Below are 16,854 nucleotides of genomic sequence, written 5' to 3'. Positions count from 1 at the left end.
GCAGGAGAAATTTCCAGAGAATGGCGAAGGTCTGGAGTGAGGAGTTTCTCCTTCCCCTCATTTCTGAAGAGGCATAGAAGAAATTGCCCAAAGTCCTGAAGCTCCACGTCTTTTGTGAAGTGTTCATCGACTTTCACTCTGCGGTCTGCTTCTAAATAAACCAGCGGCAGGAGACAATTCAAGCTGTTTAATTGACTTTATGCTTTGGGGAAAAAAAGCCTGGAAAATAAAAAGACTGCAAGTCAATCGATGGACATCAGCCGAGATGGCAGAGTATTGATAAACGGAAGCTGAGAGAGACTCGAAACAAGACCTCCATGTAAAGAGGAGAAGAACAAGAAGCTGGGAGGGCGTCCATCACACGTCTCAGAGGAGCAATAAAGCGGGCAGTTTACATACACGTCATTGGGGGGAGCTTCTTAACCCCTCGGCATCACCGTCTGAATGAAAGGAGAGAAGAGGAGATCTGTCAGGTAAGTCTGACCACCCAGACAGCGGGGTGGGGGGTTAAAAAGGAAAAAAAGGAGGACAGGAAGTGAAGGGGACACCAGAAGAGGGGGCAAGAGTACTGACCGCCGAGGAGACAGTCACATGATGAAACAACAACAACAACAAAAATCGGTTTGATGACCAAAGATGGAGGAGGACGATGAGAAGGAGGAAGGAGTGCCAGGCTGAGCAGAGGAATGAAACACAAAATCCTTGAGACCTCCTGGCCCAAGACAAATGGGCCCAATGTTTAGGGCAGCCTGAAATCTCCACTTAATGAGACAGACAGACAGGGGTGAAAGGCGCTATATAATACATTAATAGATGTGAATGGCACTATGTGATAAATAGACAGAGTGAGGTGTACAATAGAAAGATATGAAATGGATAGATAGATATGAAAGGCACTATATAATAGAAAGATAGATGGATAGATATACATGAAAGGTACTAGATAGATAGATAGATAGGACTTTATTTGTCCCAGTGGGAAAGAAGTCAGGCACCTCTTCGTCTCATGGTTACAGACCAGTAGCACTCATGCCTCACATAGTGTCTTTTCTACCTACTGTATCTATCTATTATACTACGCTATATATACTGTGTGTATATATATATATATATATATATATATATATATATATATATATATATATATATACACTATTATATAGTGCCTTTCACATCTATCTAGCCATCTATTATATGGCGCCTTTCACTCTATCTTATCTATTATATAGTGCATATCTATCTATCTATCTATCTATCTATCTATCTATCTATCTATCTATCTATCTATTTATTATATGGTGCCTTTCATTCATCTATCTATCTATCTATCATATAGTGCCCTTTATCATCTATCTATCTATCTATCTATCTATCTATCTATCTATCTATCTATCTATCTATCATGTAGTGTCTTTTACAATCTATCTATCTAGCTATCTATTATATAGCGCCTTTCACTCCATCTATCTATTATATAGTGCCTTTCTATCTATCTATCTATCTATCTATCTATCTATCTATCTATCTATCTATCTATCTATTATATAGTGTCCTTTACAATCTATCTGTCTAGCTATCCATTATATAGTGCCTTTCACTCTGTCTGTGTTTCTTCTGCTCTATTCATTCAGAACATGGAATGTGAAATTCCCGAAAGCCTTTTTAACAAACGTCATCTTTTTTTGTCACTGTGGTGGCTGAAATGTCCACTTAAGTGGCATTATAAAAATTTGCACCATTGCGGCGCGTGAGTCATCTGTGAGAATATTCTGCTGCACCATCAGAAGAAATCACCTTGTGCTTTGCATCATTTTTTTTTTACTTCAATAGACGGAATACAAAAAGCTTTACAAGGCCAGGCCATCAGCGAGTTTGGGAAGCAGTTTCAATGTGCTCTTTAAATGGGTTTCAAAAAATGAAGACGTGACCAGCAAAGGCCTGATGGCAGAGCTGGAGACAAACGCATTCTTTCTGTATCTGGGAGGAGGAACGTGCAGTCGGAGTGCCAAAAGGAACAATGCTGTGTCAAAAGTGCCAATGAAAATACTGCCACGGTGCTCTTGTAAAGTAGGTCCCCTCTCAAGGTGCTATATGCATACAAAGCACTGGTTTAACTGGCTCCTGTATTTTCTTTCAGCTGCAGTGCAGGCCAGTTGAAGTCAAATAAATTGAATTCCTTCTTACAATGTGTGCTTTGACCTAAATGTCCGATGCAGTTACATACAAACTAAAAGAACATCACAAAGACGCCAGGAGCACCGACCAGCTACACACAGGGGGTACTCGGTGATGGCATTGAACTCGAGTCCCTCAAACTGTAAGGCGGCAGCAGCTCTAACTTCAGCTCTACCATGAAGCCCAAACTTCTAACAAATTCCTTTTATTTCACATAATGCCCTTCTAGAGGAGATGTCATCTCAAGGCGCTATAAAAATACAAAGCACTAAACTCATTTTATGCTTGTAATGTACACTAAATGCCCAGTGCAGATCTTCTACTAATTAAAATTCACACAAACACTGGGAGGAAGGACAGGCAAACACCACACAGGTGGCACTCGGTGAGGGCATTGAACCCGAGTCCTGAATGTCTGAGGCATCAACACTCGCCACTGCACCGCCATCCTATAAAAACATCCTTTATTTGACATGGCACCCTGTCGTAGTTCTTAAGTATACTGTATGTGCTCGTTATTGTGATGTGCACAGAATTCAATGAACGTCTGACATGTGACTCTCTCAAGGCGCTATATAAGTACTAAGTGATTTTTTTTTATTTTAACTTCTTGATTTATTTTACAATTGGAGCACACAGGCTGATTAAGCTAAAAATGCACCCACTGCACATCACAGAGGCCCCCCAACCCAAAGGATGCCAGCAGGACTCACACACACACACTGAGCACATTTTGATTCGCTGTGTCATCTCAAGTGAATGTCTTTGAAACTGGATCTGTGGATCTCATGCCAACCTGACGGAGGTTGTGACCAGGCCAGGCAGGACCTGAACCCAGATCACTAGATCTGCAAGGCACCACTGTGCCACAAGGCATCCCAGACACAGTGTTGTTGTTCTTATGTTATTAGAGCTGAGCCCACCGGCTGATCCACTGGGCCACACCAGAGCAAATGAGCGGAGTGTAGAATGGTAGCCCACCATAATGCCTTTGTCCAAACTGACTTACGACATTTGAGATACCAACTGTTGGCTCCATTTCTTTTGTTTGTAGTTTTTGCAGTTGCAGCATAGAAAGATGATGCGACTTGCTCAGGGTCACACGTTGTCACTAGCAGGATTTGAACCCACAGTCTCAGGGATTGAAGTCCATAGCCTGGACCACTACGCCACACTGCCAGTGAGGTCCTCGCTGGATTTGAAGGCTTCAGATGTGAGGCCTCAAATAAGTGACTCAGAGCGGTGAATCGGCTTTAGTCAAAGCTGGGGGTGTAAATAGTCAAAGGGGTCAGTGGAGGGGCCCAGACCTCGGAATAAAGTATGTATGTTATGTAAAGCGCCATCTACTGGTGTCTTCTAGGAATGACAACATAAAAAATTAAGATTGATGGTTGGATTGATGGATTGATTGACGTGCTGCTCGTGTAAAGAAGAACAGTGACCTTTCTGTAGCGCCCGCCTCTAACCCCGCCCTTATCCCTGAATCTAACCCCACCCATATCCCTGTCTCTAGCCCCGCCCTTATCCCTGACTCTAGCCCCACCCTTATCCCGTCTCTAGCCCCACCCTTATCCCTGCCTCAACCCTTCCTTTATCCCAGCCTCTAGCCCCACCCTTATTCCCTGCCCTTATCCCTGCCTCTAGCCCCGCCCTTATCCCCTGACTCTAGCCCCGCCCTTATCTCTGCCTCTAACCCTTCCTTTATCACAGTCTCTAGCCCCACCCTTATTCCCTGCCCTTATCCCTGCCTCTAGCCCCGCCCTTATCCCCTGCCTCTAGCCCCGCCCTTATCTCTGCCTCTAACCCTTCCTTTATCACAGTCTCTAGCCCCACCCTTATTCCCTGCCCTTATCCCTGCCTCTAGCCCCGCCCTTATCCCTGATTCTAACCCTGCCCTTTTCCTTGCCTCAACCCGTCCTTTATCCCAGCCTCTAACCCCACCCTTATTCCCTGCCCTTTACCCTGCCTCTAGCCTCGCCCTTATCCCCTGACTCTAACCCCACCCTTATGCCTGTCTCTAGCCCCGCCCTTATAGCTGCCGCCAATCCCACCCTCATCTCTGACTCTTCAGGCCAAATAAGTTCAAACTCCCTCTCACCACAGAGGGTGGCACATTGCATTGGTGTCGCTCATCCCATTTTTTAAACCAAACCACTGGCAGTTTTAAGTAGGGCTTTGGTCCCCTCTTTTTTCATCACCATCACGGTTGGGACTATAAATGTGCCCTGTGCCACTGCCTCTCCCAGATTGCCTAAATATATTCTAATAGAGGCAGTTGTGCTGCTGCAACAGGTAAAAGGCACAATGTTGGAATTACCAGGACATGGTGACCATGTCTGATTGGGCAATGTCCTGATAGAAAAAGGGCATCATGCCGGTCAGCCTCAAAATGTCATATCATAAAAGACAGAAATTTGTTGTGTGCCCTTAATGTCCCATATGAATAAAAGAGAGAGAGTGGCTGTTGTAAGTGATAACCACCCTGTATAACCTCAGTGTGCCAATCCAGTGGTTATCCACATAAAGGGAGATGGAGGACTCCCCCCTGAAGGCTCTCTTGCCAGTCCATAGCTCTGGCACCAGGGCAGATGCCATCAGGGATGTCACCACCATGAAACCATCAGCCCAAAGCTTGAGGTTGAAGATGTCACATCTCCTTAGATGGCACCATAGCTTATGGCACAACTCGGGTCCTTACTGACCACTAAAGACAGAACCCTCTGAAACTCACACATCGTCAAGGCAGGATAAGCATCCCGAGGGTCATTGCTGTTTAATGAAGAGTCCAAAGTGGCCATCAGCATGATGGACATGCCACTGTTATAGTGGGCTCTGCTGACCTAGTAGTACATACAATACTAGATGATGCGGACACAGGGAGAAGGGGACAGATCAGCACCAGAAATGGCCAGATTTGGACCCTGAACCCTGACTTGCTGAGTCAGTAGTTTTAATAAATGCACAGCCGTGTGGCCCTGCGGCATAAGAAAGGTGACAAGTAGATAGATAGATAGAGAAGAAAGACACTATATAATAGATAGATAGATAGATACTTTAGATAGATAGATAGATACTTTATTAATCCCAAGGAGACCATTCAGTCCATCAGGCTCGTGAAATGGCCAAGTTGTCCTAATGTGTTTTAAAAGATTCATTTCAAAGCTTGTCCAGGTTTCTGCTTCATCTCCATGTCTCAGCATTTTGTTTCAGATCCCCACTACTCTTTGTGTGAAGAAGTGCTTTGTGCTTCGGTCTTGAATGCACTTCACTCGAGTTGCCACTAGGTGTCCCCGATTTGCCATTCAGTTGCCAGATTCTCGCTGAATGAGCTTCCTGGACACCATTGATTGGCTGTACATGCAGGAGGGTCACTCCCTGAGCCTGTCACAGTGGGACATATTGTTTAGCTGTGACCAGAACTGCATATGGGACTCCGGAGGTCATCTCACTAGCGCCTCCTGCAGTCTCTCCATTTCTGTTACACCGCTTTTACAGTCTAACCTTTGTGCCTGACTCTTCACAAAGCCCAGATGATGACAACACCATGGTAACCATTTTCAGAGGTGGTCATCCTTAAGGCAGCATTACTCACTGCGCCCAGCGGGGCAAGTCAGCTCCATAAAGATACATCTTTAATAAAGGAACACGCAGTGCAGGCCCGGCCAGGAGTAGTGCTTGAATTTCAAACGAGGAAACCACAGAAATTGTGTCACAACTCATGAAGCTCCTGCTCCACGCACTTCACGTTAACACATCAATGTGTCACCGGCACTTATGCACGAAATTATCCACTTCATGCAACGCTTTGCATAAACATTTGCATCTGCGGAGTTTAAAGGGGGGCCCACAGAGAACTGACGACAAACAGGGAAAGAAAGACTGCACTTGAGTGGACGACGTCAGCAAACTAAAATCGTAAACATCTAATGATAATAAGAACTACTCTGATTTCACATTACTCCTGCTGATCACCCACTTCAATTCAAAAGAATACACTTTAGTGTAAAATTGTGTTTAAAAATGACCGTCAAGAAAAGCCGTCGCTAGGAAAAGCAGGAACTGATCAAATGCAGGAAAGCCGCTCCTGTGCCCTCCTAATAGGATCACTTATGATTTGGCCGATGCCATAATCCACGACGACTTAACGACATTTCTTTTGTTTTTCTAGTTGGAGCCCAGGCAGGCGAAGTTGACTTGCTTGGAGTCACATATTGGTGTCAGAAGTGGAATCTGAACCCACAACCTGAGGGTTTCGAGTCCAAAGACTTAACCACTATGCCAGCCACGCTGCCCCTGTCGATTCACCAACTGACACAGCTGACCCAGGATGGCGTTTTTTGGCAGGATGTAGCCAGACAGGTGCCCACCCTGAATGGAATGGCAGTCCTTTACCGGGCACCTATTTCTCCCACAACAGGCAAACGTACAGTAATTTAATCGGAACAGTGTGAAGTTCATGCAGTCCAGGCGGGTCGCTGCCCATCAGAGGGTTTGTCCCGCATGTCGTGGGACGCTCTCCGTCTTTTCATTACGTCACGTCCCGCAGTTTTTATTAATTCTTTGAGAGTTCCCCAGAACTGCTTGAAGTAAAGCATACGTCTATTTAGGGGGTTTGCGAGAAAAACAAAAATGTACTTCTTCCAACAAGACATTCTGAAACAGTAAATAATTGGTAGCATTACGTCGTGACACCATCTTGTTTAAGGGCACCACCCATAAATGTGACCAAATGCTGTTGTGGCATCTGATTTCGTTTGTGTGTGTGACTGATGACCGGGGTCCTTTCCCAGCCTTGGCAGTCATAATGGAAGAACCCAGGGGAGCTGAAGTGCACAGGGCACTGCCTCCCCCAAAGCACTAGATGGCAGCATCACCTTGGATCCTCGCAGGGCTCCATGGGAGTTGGAGTTTTGGCACAGCCCTATTGGGCTCCATGAGAGCCACCAGGGGGAGCTGCAGAGCCCTGCTTTGTTGGACTTTCAGCACCCCTGGGAGCGATTCCCAACCTCGCCGGGGTACAGGATAAAAGGAGCCGCCCGCCTTCATTCAGAGAGCCAGAGTCGGAAGGAGGAAGAGGAGGAAAAGGGAGAAGAGAAGAAGAAGAAAAGAAAAGAAAGCGCAGTGGACTTAGTCTGCTGTGCATTTACACTGTGCTGTGTACGTGGGAGACACATTTAAAATAAGACACGTGCTGCGCTGGACTTGTGCCTCGTGTCTGTGGTGCCGGGTTTGGGGCGGCTGGTGCGCCCCCCCCCAAACCCCTCCGGGGCCCACAGATGTAAAGATCAGCTCTGCTGTTGATGTTCTCATCCAAGTTTGCGGATTCTCCGTGTGTCAGTGTGCAGCTCTGTGGATGATCACTCATTTTGCACTTTTAGAACTTGACCCCCGGCCATGTTTCATGTCCTGATCATAATTTACAAACATTTACCGTCTTGCTCTGAGGCTTCTGTTGTTTTCAAAATGTAAACGTTCTCTTTTTTTGAAAGTATCTCTCCGTCCACACTAAAACGCACATGGCATAGACGTTCACCTACACTGTATGTGTGTGCAGTGTTAGAAACAGGAAGAGGAAGCGTCCGCCTTGACAAGATGGTTACACTTGTAGTTATATAATGCATTACACGTTTCATTCCAACAGATGGTGCACCACAAACATTAGCACTGCGTTTATATCCAATATATAAATGGTATTGATAATAACTGTGCAATATCTGTATACTGTACAATGTCCAACATCCACTACTCACTGCACATGATCATCATTATTGTGCAATATTTAAATTATGTGCAATAGTTATTATTCTTTCCATTTGTATATAGCGTTGCAGAACTTTTTTTCTTTTTTTGCAACTTTTTGCACCATTTGTTTATTTGTTTACTTACTTGTTGTGTTCTACATATATGTCTGCACTGAAGGAGCTGCTTTTAATCTCATTGTACATGTGTATAGTGACAATAAAAGGCATTCTATTCTATTATGAATCCCATACCAAATGGCACATAACAGAGACACAGCAACCAGACGGACACACAGATACACAGACACATGAGTAGTGCCCACAATTTGCGCTTTTTGTAACAATATTTAGTAATCCCGAGTCCTCGTCAGTAACTGAGCCGCTGCTCCATCCACACTAAGACGTACCTGACATTGATGTTCGCCTGCACCGTGTGCGTGCGCATCATTAGAAACGGGAAACACTTAAGGCCTAAAAATAAAATCCTATTTTTGGCTGTCAGAAACCCTCGACTTTGTGTTTTGGCCAAATTAAGCCAATTAAAAGGCTTCATTATACAAACGAGAGGGAAGTTAAATAAAATAAGTTTCAGAAACGAGAAGGCAAATCACCACCTGAGTGGAAGTGAATCAAAAGAAAAGCTCACTTCATGTAAAACATAACAGCCAGACCCAAGTTTGTCGAGAGCGTCTTCTTGAACCCGAGACGTCTGCTCCAAATTTCAAAAGAGGACTCTAAACGGCTTCATAGCTCTGGACAGGCGATGTGTAAACTCAAACTCAATCACAAAAGAGGACAAAAACTGGAGCAGCGCTTGAAGAAAAGGACCCCATTATCCATTGTTAAGGGTGGGGTTTGCCTACTTTTAAATTTATCATCCTAACCCTAGCAAGCAGACGGACACGCAGACACACACTGACATTTGTCCTTATACTAAGGTGCATAAGCTGATTTCTCTCCGTCTGGCAGTTGGACATTTGCAGTGCACCGTCGGTTGGAGTGTATTTTGTAATGCATGTGGTAATAAAATGCATTGCATCTTTCTTTCCAACAGATGGTGCATAAAAAACATGATCACTGCTGTTACAAATCTTAAACCAAATAATGTATAACAGAGACTAGCGACCTGACGGACACACAGATACACAGCCAGACAGACAAGACACACACCCTTTAATGAAGGTGGATAAGCTGATTTCCGTCAATCTGGCAGTTCATTTCTGTTGGACGTGTTCAGCGTTAACATATGCAGTGCGGCATCTGTTGTAAAGCATTTCATAATGAAATTCATTGCACCTGGAATTCCAACAGATGGCGCATCATAACATTTGTAGTAATAAAATGCCTTGCGTGTTTCATTCCAACAGATGTTGCACCACAAACACTAGCGCTGCGTTTATGAATCCCACAACAAATGGCACATAACAGAGACACAGCAACCAGATGGATACACAGAAACACGAGAAGTGCCCACAGTTTGCGCTTGATAGTTTATTTAATAATCCCAAGTCCTCGTCAAGATCTGAGCCGCTGCTCCGTCCACACTAATACGCACCTGACATTGACATTCACCCGCACCGTGTTTGTACTCATTGTTGGAAACAGGAAGATGAAGCGTCCGCCTTGACAAGATGGTTACGCCGCCGACTACGGGATTCATCACAATATGGTAGCGACCGGTGATGTATTTATCTTCTCTGTACGTGTGCGCAGCATTCAAACTTTACAAATCACAATTTAGACAAGCAAGCAACAAAAAGAAGGCCCAAAACCTCCACCTCTGTGCCACGCTGCCTGGGCAACAATATAAGGCACCAGTTTCAAAGAAGCTACAAATATGTGCAGAAAATCCCTGAGTGAGTTACCCGGCACTTCTGATACACCCGGGTAAGGGCTGGGCGGCTAACACAGCTGGCAGATTCCTAAAATCAGAGCCAAAGAGCAGCTTCGGGTATAAGAGGACAAAGAAGAAAACACCACAGCGCTGCTCGAGCTCACAACTCCTCAGCCCCGGAGGGCGCCATGCATGTCAGGGAGGGCCCTTCTTGGACACAAGAAACACGAGAGTAAATACTCGAACGCGGAGGCTCGAGAGGGTGGCATCTGCTATTTGTCAGCGGGATCAACGCCACAAGCACGTCATGGAAACACTTAAGGCCTAAAAATAAAATCCTATTTTTGGCTGTCAGAAACCCTTGACTTTGTGTTTTGGCCAAATTAAACCAATTAAAAGGCTTCATTATACAAACGAGAGGGAAGGAAAACAAAATGAATTTCAGAAACGAGAAGGCAAATCACCGCCCAAGTGGAAGCGAATCAAAAGAAAAGCTCACTTCATGTATAACATAACAGCGGGACCCTTGTTTGTCGAGAGCGTCTTCTTGAACCCGAGACGTCTGCTCCAAATTTCAAAAGAGGACTCTCAACGGCTTCATAGCTCTGGACAGGCGATGTGTAAACTCAATCACAAAAGAGGAGAAAAACCAAAGCAGCGCTTGAAGATAAGGACCCCGTTATCTGTTGTTAAGGGTGGGGTTTGCCTACTTTTACATTTTTCATCCTAACTCTGAGTGGAAGAGGAAAACAAGAGAGAGAGAAAAAAGGATGGAAGAGGAAAAATGAAAGAGAAAAAAGGGTGGAAGAGGAAAAACGAAAGAGAAAAAAGGATGGACGAGGAAAAATGAAAGTGAGAGATGGAGAAAAGCTTGCAGAACGAGAGTGTGGCACTGGGGCAGAGAAAGAGGATGAGCCAGCTGGCTAGAGAAAGAGAGAAGTCAGTGCAGTCAGGGGTTCCGGGAAAGATCGTACCCACTGATTGGGCTGAGGAGTGGGTACGATCGAGGTGGCATCCTCTCCAGGGATCCGAGGGACGACTGTGTGGGCATGGAGGATGATGAGAGGACAATCAACCCCGGGTGGTCTCGGGTTTGACAGGACTGCAGCTGCTGATGTCTCCTCGAGTTGAGTGAGCCATGGAAGGTGTTGTGCTCGGCTCGTTTGTCCCAATGACTGCTGCTGGTTTTTAATCTCGTTTTTGGCCTGGTTTTAAACATTTGGATTTTTCTCCATTTTTATGGATTTATTTATGAAATTTTGGACACAAACTCTTTTGCCTTTTTTATTGTTAATAAAAGCACTTTTGCACTCTGCTCCATCCCGTTGCTTAGCGTGATTTGTCCCCATCTGTCAGCTCATCCAGTTACGTTATCGACGGTGTCGGCTTCACAAGGCTCCCCAAATGTCACTTATATAATCGAGGACGGTCTCAGAGGTTGGTTGCGACCGCCAGTGGTGTAATGCGACATCTCCAGTGACTCGGTCCTAGCAGCCTGTGGCTGGACACAAGTCGTCAGGTGGACTCCTGTGCGTATGAGAGCTGAAATGAGCGCTCAGCCAGACGTTCAATTCGTACGGTGACCAGAGATGTTTCAGGTCAAACAAACACAAGGAAGAAGAAGAAAAGAGAAGAGCAATGGTGGCTTCAAAAAATTAAGAACAATGGGTGTTGTGCGCCACACCAACCGAGGAGAGGCCCGAGGAACTTTGGAGTCGGTGTAAATGTCTATTTGTAACCACAACAAAAGCAGAGTGTTGATTGGCTGCTGAAAAGCGTCAACGCGGAGATCCTTTAGTGGCGTTAGCAGGACACGAGGAACTGTGCTATGAAGTTGTGAGGGATTTGTGTGAAGTCCCTGTCACATTACACATCATTTAGGACAACTTTTCGTATAAGGCCTCACCTGTATAATGGCGCACCACGCGCCCCTGACTGGCAGTCGTGTATCTTGATGTCCCCAGGCACTCAGTCTGACCGATCTGCAACTCGCCAGGATAAAATCTTCTTTTCAAGTCATAGGGGGCGGGCTTGTGAGCTTGTGAGAGTTGACGACCAATGGGAGCTCAGCCATGAGGAAAATTCGAAGAAGGAGAGAGAGAGAGAGAGATTTTTAGCTCTGGAGTGTCCATACTAGTGGAGTTTTTTAGGTTTCTATCCCTTGTGTAACACTAAATCTTAGAGGCTCCATTTATGTTTCAGACAAGTGTGTGTCATCAAGTACTCTTTATGTTATTAGGAAAGCTGGAAATTGTCACAGTGCTCTGTGCCGACACTCGCTGAACGACTGAACTGATGTCTTGTATCTGTCTTACCTCAACAGGATAGAAAAAGGAAAATAAAAAAGCTTGAGGATGTGGCTGAACTTGCCGTACCTGAAACACATTCACAGAATTTGACGAGCTTGGCATACCCTGGAAATCTGTAACTGGTGGAAACTGTAACTGGTCGTGCGCTGCGTAATCTGACACCCTCAACGCAACGAGAGGAGCAGCCGCAGTCATTAAGTCTGACATCCCTTCCAACCAGAAGTCACGTAAATGGGCCGCTGGCTTTGATCTGTCCCTGTCGTGTAATCTGACATCCTCACAGCGAATACCAAGTGTGACGTGCAGTGTGACTTCAAACTTACCGTTTCTTACCAAAACGTAACTTTTGCATATTTTTAGGAGTCTTTTATTTTTGTTAAGTGCAAACTTGTATTTACTGCCATCATTTGACACATGCAGAGACACCCTGCAACGGGAAGGCAGCCCAGGATACAAAGTGCAATATTAAACACAAATAACGGCAGCAACACGGCTATGACAAAGAAATGAAACAATAAATACAATTCGTTTTCAGACAAACAAAACAGGGAGAAATTCTCCAAAAAAGAAACAAAATAAAACAGCAGAAGATCCTCATAAAAGGCTGCTGACACCCTGTGTGGTATCTGTTCGGTTTTATTGTTATTTTATTGTTGTTGTTTATTTGGTCAGTTTTGAATTATCAGTGTGTGTCATTTCTACTCGTTTTGTCTTTCAATGTGAGGGCATTCCCAGTAAGTCTGTGGGTGGAGCCTCAAGAGGCGGGTCCACCCTGACATCACAGCTGCTGGCTCCTCCCCCTGCCTTTAGCGGTGGTTTGTCGAGTTTGTTCCCAGTCTCTTTTGCGTTTTGCTTTTCATTTCAATGATTTCTGCCATTTTTTGGATTATGTATTTGGCACTTTTTGCTCTTCTGTGCATTTTTGTTATTTTCTTTTCTCTGGGGGAGAAAAAAAAAATTTGTAAAGGTTTTTTCCTACGGATTTTTCCTACTTGCCCGAGTTTTTACCATTTTTCTTCCTTGCAAAACATTTTTGATAAATCTTAAAAGACGTCAAGTTGGGGAGCATGCTCTGGTATAAGCGCGTCGCCGCACCTACTTACACAACGAAACAACTCGGGATTCTGGTTGACAACCCCCTCAGTCCAGACCCACCCTCTGGAAATGACCCACTAACTACCGCAGCCAGGTGTTACGTGGGTGACCCCTTGGCCTGGTCCAGCCACTCGGGTCCCCAACAATGAGGATTTTACGAGCTGGATCACCCATGGGGAGACGCGCCACATGGCCGTAGTGCCGTAACTGACGCTCCCTCACAATGCAGGTCATGTGCCTCATTTGGGACTCCATGAGCAACACAAAGTCAAACCAGCGGGACCCAAGGATTTTCCGGAGAGACACAGGAGTCCAGTCTTCATCTCAGGTTACTGGATAGCGTCCATGTCTCACAAACAGGAAGCACCAGAACTCTAAAGACTTGGACCTTTGTCCTTTTGTTGATGTCGGGAGTGCCACACACCCCTCTCCAGTGACCTCATGACCCCCCCATTGCTCTCCCAATCCATCTAGTGACTTCATAGGAAGAGTCACCACTGAGGTAAGTAAACCTCTCGATGACGAGGTCGACTTTCTCTCCACAGACAGACACACTGCTGATGGCTGTGCCCAGGAGCTCATTAAAGCCCCGGATTAAAGACTCCTGTTGAGGAATTTTGCTATTTTCATTCATTTATAAAGATTTATTTTTTTGTTCGGATTGTCTTTCCCCGCCTGAGATTTTAACAGTTTTGAGACATTGTTAAGACTCTCTTCTAAAGCCAGCTCTCTATTCTTTGGGCCTGTCTTGGCCAAACCCTGCTCGTAGTAGTTGGGTATTATGCTAACAAAACTAGCAAGGGATCGGGAGAAAAGTCGGAAACAGGGGGGTCAAAAGCAAGAACACAGCCACACTGGAACCAAACTAAAAGTCAAAGTCAAAAATCTTGCTTGAAAATTCGGGCACAACTTGAGACCAAAAAAGAAGTTTAGGAAAAGAGAGAGCGGGAGGGAGAGGTTGGGAGCCCACGCTGATGGCGCACCCACCAAACGACGAAGTACCTGGATTGGGACGCGAGGGTCGCGTCTTTTTATAACAAATGGAATCCGCAAAACTTGGATGAGGAAGTTTTCTTGAAACAGACGCCTTTGAACCCATTGCTTTCTTACCGGTGGCGCACAACGTCTAAGGTAGGCATCCCCTTAAAACGTGGATGGGATCACCTAAAAAAAAAAAAAAAAACTAATAAAAGAGATTTGGAATCTCGGTCTACAGAAACTCCCAAAAGCAGTGCTCTACCTCATAAATCGACAAAGGAAACTAATAATAATAATAAACGCATTCGCAATATTGGGAAGTGGCAGGTTTGGGGTAAAGCAATTTTTGGAGGTCCTGGCCTGCTGCTGTGGCCCCTATGTTTAGATCAGTAGAGTATTTTACAGACCTCGTTTTTCTAAACAGGCTTAAGGGTGGTGGGATGTGTAGAGTGAGTGGTGGGCACAAGGTGTCTGTCTGACCACCAACAGATTTTTATGGGCCCTAAACAGGACATTTACATTGGGACCCCATTCCCTTTACCCCACTTCTCTCTCTCTGAGGGTTTCGGGGTCCCAGCAATTTAATATATTGCTTATGCCAATTGAATGGACAGGATATATTATTTGTTATACTTTTATCCAGTTATCCATGTTGTGCCCCTCCAGACTGGGGTTCAGATGTTTTTTTTTTATTCTTTTACTCATTGTGGACGCTCACATTTAGTTTCTTTAGGTCTAAGCGTCCCCCTTTTATATTCCTTGTGTTTTGTGGGTGCCCATCACTAGACAGGGCTCATCTCAGCCCTATAAAGGTGGGGAGAGCCCACCTCGCAGTCCCTTGCAGTTCATTGAATAGGCTTGATGGGTTTGGGGAGTCGGATGATTTTTTTTGTGCTGTTGTGTCATTCCTGGAGTTTTGGCCATTTTTGCTCAGGAATTTTTTAAAATGTATTTTTGGCCTCTCTACTGGATTGTGTTTGCGACTTTGTCTGCAGGCAATTCCTGCTTTGCCTTTTGTGGTGTTCATTGTTAAAGAAATCTTTTTCTGGTTAGGAGCACAAAGATCCAGGGTTTGACAGCAATGGGTGGGTGTTTTTGGGGGGATTTCTTCGTCAGGAGTTTGTGCTTTGGGACCTCTCAAGTTCACAACCCTGCACGGCTGTCGAATGTCACCCTCGATTTATTTTACTTCTTTGGCGGACACCTTCATCCAAGGTGACTCATGACATTTGAGGTACAATTGGTTCCACTTCTTTTGTCTTTCCAGGTCAGGTGACTTGCTCGTGATCACACAGTGGTGTTAGAAGTGGGATCTGAAGCCACATCTTCGAGGGCTTTGAGTCCAAAGACGTGACCTGCCTGCCTATTCACCGACTGATCTCTTTTGACTTGGGCTGGATGGAGCCAGGCAGGAGCCCACCCTTGGATGGAATGCCAGTCCTTTACCGGACATCCATTCTTCCACAATATGTCAGTCATTTCCCAACCCGCTATATCCTAACACAGGGTCACGAGGGTCTGGTGGAGCCAATCCCAGTCAGCACAGGGCGTAAGGCAGGAACAAAGCCCGGGCAGGAGCGCCAGCCCACCACAGGGCACACACCAAGCACACACACTAGGGACAATTTAGGATCGCCAATGCACCTAAACTGCATGTCTTTGGACTATGTGAGGAAAGCCACGCAGACATGGGGAGAACATGCAAACTCCACAAAGGGAGGACCCGGGAAGCGAACCTCAAGCCTCCTTACTGCGAGGCCACTGCGCCACCGTGCCACCTTCATCTTCCACAATATGAACATTTCTAATAATTTAATCTAACAGTCGTCTCTATCCATCCATCCATCCATCCATTTTCCAACCTGCTGAATCCGAACACAGGGTCACGGGTGTCTGCTGGAGACAATCCCAGCCAACACAGGGCACAAGGCAGGAACCAATCCCGGGCAGGGTGCCAACCCACCACAGGACACACACAAACACACCAAGCACACACTAGGGCCAAGTTAGAATCACCAATCCACCTAACCTGCATGTCTTTGGACTGTGGGAGGAAAGCCACGCAGACACGGGGAGAACATGCAAACTCCACAAAGGGAGGACCTGGGAAGCGAACCTCAGGCCTCCTTACTGCGAGGCCACTGCGCCACCTTGCCACCTTCATCTTCCACAATATGTACATTTCTAATAATTTAATCTTAACAGTCGTCTCTATCATCAGTCCAGAGAGGTCACTGCCGGCCACCGCGTTTGTCCTGCACCGAGTGGAATGCCCTCGAGCTTTTCATTATATTTTTATTAATTCTTTGAGGGTTTCCCAGCATGCATCTATTTAATAATAATAATAATTCATTACATTTATATAGCGCTTTTCTCAGTACTCAAAGCGCTATCCACACAGGGAGGAACCGGGAAGCGAACCCACAATCTTCCAGGGGTTTTGGAACCCAAGGACTGTTGAAATAACATGTACTTCTTCCTACAAGACATTTTGAGAAAGTAAAAACAATGAGAGCGCAATGCCGTGAGGCCATTTTGTTTTGTATATCGTGTCACATGCGGGAGGGCAGCTTAAGGTAATTACCTGCCGACCCAGGGGGTGGCGCTGTGTCCTAATGTCCCTTCTATCTCTCTCTACAGCAAATGGAGGATCGCCTGTCGTTCCAGCACTGACATCACTTCCTCTCTCCTGGACCCGCCCCTTCCTGTCTAGAATCCGCAC

This window comes from Erpetoichthys calabaricus, chromosome 8, assembly GCF_900747795.2.
Source record: "Erpetoichthys calabaricus chromosome 8, fErpCal1.3, whole genome shotgun sequence".
Classification (NCBI taxonomy): Eukaryota; Metazoa; Chordata; class Cladistia; order Polypteriformes; family Polypteridae; genus Erpetoichthys; species Erpetoichthys calabaricus.
Note: the sequence above shows the minus strand (reverse complement) of the source record.